At 59.2% G+C, this 5,010-nt stretch overlaps 1 pseudogene; it reads right to left on the bottom strand.

Annotated features, from left to right (window-relative positions):
• Positions 1 to 3,136: 3,136 nt before the first annotated feature.
• Positions 3,137 to 4,694, bottom strand: LOC114510251 (annotated as a pseudogene).
• Between the last annotated feature and the right edge of the window lie 316 nt (positions 4,695 to 5,010).

Below are 5,010 nucleotides of genomic sequence, written 5' to 3'. Positions count from 1 at the left end.
CCCTGCATGCAGTGCTCCATGTTAGTCACACACCCCTGATGGCTCAAGCCTTGGTGCTCCCTCACATCCTCCCTGACCTCACCTCCGTAGCCAGAGGCACCCAAGTCCCACAGCTCCACCTCCCTGCCACTTACCACCCCCTCCAACTTCCTCAGGTGCTCTTGCTGGGCTGCCTGGTGTCCCCACAGTGACCTCCTCCCACTCTGACCAGTCACACTATTGTCCACTTAGAAAAGGATGGGCAGGGCTCCCCTGCTCTTGGAGCCCAAACCCAAGCCTGAGCCCCTGCCCATGTCCACCCACTGGCCCAGTACCCACCATGTTTAATTCAGGCCCAACAACCCCAAGGCTGAACCACCCCATGGGTTTGGGATAGGCTCCCACCACCTGAAGGCTTCCTTGGCCCTCCATGTTGGTGTTCTGCTCAGTCTGGCAGCCCCATGAGGCTGCCCTCCACATGGACAGGGACAGGCAGCCTCTGCCTTGGTTCAGCATCAGCTACATGGGTGGGCAGGCAGGCAGCCAACCCGCTGTCAGGACCTGTGAGCTGACGAGTAAAGTAATGAAGGACACAGGGACCGCAAGCCAGCCTCTCCAGCACCTGTCCATCTCGGGCCACCTCGGGAAACAGGGAAGGGCAGACTGAAACGTGGTTACTTCCCACCCCATTCCCAAGAGACATTCAGAGGGCAGACCCCTTGGGCCACAACTGACAAATGCCCCTGGACCCCAGCCCTGCAGGGCTAGCACTCCAGGTCATGGATATATGGGTGCCTTGCCAGGAACATAGAGGGCTCATGTGCCCTTATTAAACCAAGTCAGGATAGAGTGAGGCCAACAGCTAGAGTGTGAGAGGCCAGGCAGGCCAGGGAGGCAGTGCCCAGTGTGGAGGGCCAGCCAAATGGATAGGTGTTGCCTGTGAGCCCTGACCTTCTTCTCTATGCTGGGAGGAAGCCTCGCCCAGGGACCCAGCTCCCACTTGACAGGACAGCATGGAGCCTCAGGCAGAGCTGCCCCCTAGCAGCATCCCTGTCACCGACCCCCTGACCCCGGCAGCATCCCCGTTACTACATCCTGACCCTGGCAGTGTCCCTGTCACTGTCCCCTGGCACTGACTCCAGGCAGCAGGCTTCCTCCAGGAAGAGGCTCCAGGGGGAAGCACCAGAACAAGCAGGAGCCCAGAACAGGCAGGTCAGACCCCCTCTGGCCCCACTCTCTGGGCCTGCTGTCACACTCAAGAACTGTTTCCACAGGACTCCCAAGGGCATGCCTGGAGAGACCAAGCAGGGTCAGAAGGGACCAGCTCTGGCTATGGTGGGGAAGAGGAAGCTAGCTCCCACCTGGACACCTAGAACAGGAGGGAGCTGGCCCTGCAGACCTCATCCTCCAGCCCTCCCCAGGCCACACACTCCCAAAACAGCACCTACACCCTGCTACACTTGCCCAGATTGGTGCAGCCCCTCACACTCCTTGAACCCAGGGTGGCTCCCACTAACCCCCACCACCCCTCTCACAGCTCCCTGCCCTTGCCCTGTCCACTTGCCAATGTGGCTGACCCCCAAGCTCTGCACCCCAAGGAGGTGGGCCACCTGTTCCCCACTAGGGCTCCCTGTTGTCCATAGAGCTGCCGGTGGGGTATGTCCGAGGGCTGGACCAGAGAGGGGTTTTAGCACTGGTGTAATTCCTGCACAACTGATGAAAGTTATCCTGGAAGCCAGCTGGCTGGAGAGCAGGTGACTCCTGGAGGTCAGAGCCCAGGCAGCAGTGACCTTGGGGATGGGAGGGGTTAGAGGAGAGCAGGTGCATGGGGTAATGCTGCCACCTGCCCATGGGCCCCCGTGATGTCCCAGCCAAACTCTGAACCTCTGCTGGAGGAAAAGGGCTCCCAGAGGACCTCTCCGCACCCCAGTTCCCACCCTTCTGAAAGAGGTTAGTATAGACCCTCAGGTGTCAGGGACTTAGGCCTTGCATCAGGAAGTGCCACTGAGCTCCACAATGCTCCATGTCACCTGACAAGATGTGTAACCACCACCCAGTCACCATGCAAGGCATCCTCAGACAGCCATGGCAACATCCTTCCCAGATGCTATGGGAGGTCCTCCCCTCAGGGTCTAGTAGGAGCCCTGGGTTACTGGGGGAGGCTGGGTAAGAGACCTGCAGATAGACTTCAGTGCTCTGGCCTCTCTGCCACCAGGGTACCATGCTGCCTGGTCCAGGGTTGCTGTGGTCTCCACATAGTCTAGGCCATAGCCAGGCCTCATGAGGTGGGGCCAAGTTCCATGTTCCTAGCCTAAGGTTGCAAGGGCCACCTGGCCAGCAAAGCTGGGACCCATCTGGCTTCTGCTGTTGTGAGCTGGGGGAGTCCCCTTGCAACAGAGCAGAATTAGGGGCTTGGGGACATTTCTAGACCTGAGGTGCAGAGACAGGGATATGGGCCTGCACACCCTGGGGTTGGGGATGTGTTAAGACAGTGGTCCCCAACCTTTTTGCACCAGGGACAAGTTTCATGGAAGATAATTCTTCCACAGACCAGGGTGGGGGGAATGATTTAAGGATGGTTCAAGCACATTACACTCAAGCTCACCTCCTGCCGTGCAGCCCTGTCCCTAACAGGCCCAGATAGGTACCAGTCCATGGCCCAGAGACTGGGGATCCTCTGGTTAAGTAAGGTATTCCAGAAGAGCACAGTCAGGGGCATGGGGCCTCTGGGGGTGGGGACAGTGACATTGGAGGGAGGGTTCTTTGGGACAATGGCAATGGTTCCCCACTCAAAAGCTCCTAAGAGCTCCCTGGGGAGGAGGCTCAGTTCCCTCTCACTCACATCCTCTCCTCCCACCCCCTTCCCCAGGATGCAGCAAACAGCACAGTGAGACTTTGGATATGAAACTATAAACATGAGTCTTTAAAATGACAGAGGCCAGCTTGGCCCCAAACTCTGAGCCAGAGGATCCCACTGAGGGACCCCAAAGGACCAGATCTCACTCCCCTCTGTCCTGCCTTCCCACCCAGCAGGCAGGGGAGGGCCCTTCCACTGGTGCTGCCCTGCTCTGGGTCTGGCAGGGGAGTGGGGCTGAGGTCAGTGGTCCAAGGGGGTCCCTGAGATGAAGCAGCAGCTACAGGTCTGGCACTCAGGCACCTACCCACCCAGGGCAAGTAAGGGACTGGTAAGCTTGGCCCCCCATCCCAAACGGCATGTTCCCCACCAACCAAAGTCTGTGTCTGCCAACATCCCAGAGCTACAGGGGCCCTGTGACATGTCCAGAGTGATGTGCCAGGGTGAGGGCTTATGGGGGTGGCCTGGTGGACCATGCAGCTGAGGGGGTGCAGGATAGAGTTATGCTGCAAGGGTGGTGGCTGCAGCTCCAGAGCTAGCAGGGGCGGCGGGAAGTTGTGCACCAGGCCGAGGTACTAGAGGAAGGTGCAGGCCTTGGTGGCGAGTGCCACCATGTTCTTGACGACAAAGATGGCTGGAGATGCAGCTGTGTGGGAAGAGCACCAGGTTGGCCATGCGCCAGCATGGCCACCATATCGACTGTTGGTAGTGGTGAGGCTGAGCACCCAGTACAGCATCATTTCCTGTTGCACAATGTGCTCACTCCGAATCCTGACTTTGCTGAGCACCAGACACCCATGGCAGCACCAGCCACAGCATGTAGCCAGAGAAGAAGGTAAAGCCCTCACCCTATAGCAGCAGCCCTGTGTGTGGCAGCTCCCACAGTTTGGCCTGTGTGTCCAGCACACCCTGCATCACCCAGAAGAGGCAGCCACACAGGTCCTCACATTTGTAGAAGTTGAGCACTTATTCCATGGGGTCGAGTGCCACCAGCAGCAGGAAAAGGCCAGGCACACACATCTACAGCAAGCATTACCACCTTGAGCACCACCAGGTCGCAAGGCTCAGCCACACAGCTTTGTAATTCTGAAAGATGAAGTAAAGCTTGAATTCCAGCACGAAGATGTACAGGAACCAGAGGATCACGGCGTAGCCACGCTTGGCCGTTTGCACCTCAAAGCCCACTCAAAGGGCAACGTAGCACAGCATGATGCATACACCAATCTTGCGCAGGCACTGGATCTGCTCCACCATCCGTGATTGCCATGCTGCCCACAAACCCCAATGTAGACAGGCACACATGGCACTGGTCCGGGGGCGGCAACACCAGGGTGGCCTGCCAGGGCCCTGGTCTTGGGGGCGCATGCGCCCCACGCAAGGCAGGACGAGGCCTGGCAGCAGCAGCAATCAGCCTGTGGACATAGCACAGTGGGGCGTGTCCAGCTGCCCCAAGGGAGCTACCGCTCCTGGCCAGAGAGCCCAGAACCTGGGAATACCAGAGAAGACAGAGTCAGGGAGCAGTGGAGGCAGCCATCCAAATACCTGCTACGTACGAGCCAGGGAACTCTGTGGCATGCAGGTGCTAATGCTCGCACAGGACCGAGAGCTGCAGCGGGGCCTCTAGGCGGCGCTGCAGCCCCACCTGAGACCGAAGACTTCTTTCCCGCGGCAGCCAGGAAAGGAACAGAAGGGGCTTCCTCCTGCCACAGGAGCAGGTGTCACTGGGCCCCAGTGGTTCATCTCTGCTGCACCTACTTTGCGATCCCGCTCGCTCTGGAGGCTTGTACCCCATGCCCGAGGCTGTTCCTACGGGGATTCGGGTCTCCTCTCTCCCCAACTGAGCCGGGCTGAGCAGGGACATGAGCCCGTGCCCTTGGCTCTGCACCTTGGAGGAGTGAGGGAGGCTTGCCTGAGACCCAGGCTTTCTGATCCAGGACTGAGTTGTCCAGGTCCTGAGGATTCCTTTCCACAAGCTTCTCCATGCCTTCCTACCCCTGTCTTGCAGCTCATCCCCCTGCCCCAGATGGCTGGGTCTCTCCGAGGGTCCACCTTCCACAGGCACGTGGACCACCCTCTGCTCTTCTCCCACAGCCTTGTGAGGCTGGCGCCTTGGTCACATCCCTGCCATGCATGCCCCTGCACCTGGCCAGCACACCCACACTGACTGCGCCTTGGGA

The sequence above is a fragment of the Phyllostomus discolor genome, chromosome 13 (genome assembly GCF_004126475.2).
Source record: "Phyllostomus discolor isolate MPI-MPIP mPhyDis1 chromosome 13, mPhyDis1.pri.v3, whole genome shotgun sequence".
Lineage (NCBI taxonomy): Eukaryota > Metazoa > Chordata > Mammalia > Chiroptera > Phyllostomidae > Phyllostomus > Phyllostomus discolor.
The sequence above is the reverse complement of the archived record's forward strand: the minus strand, read 5'-3'. Positions and strand labels throughout refer to the sequence as shown.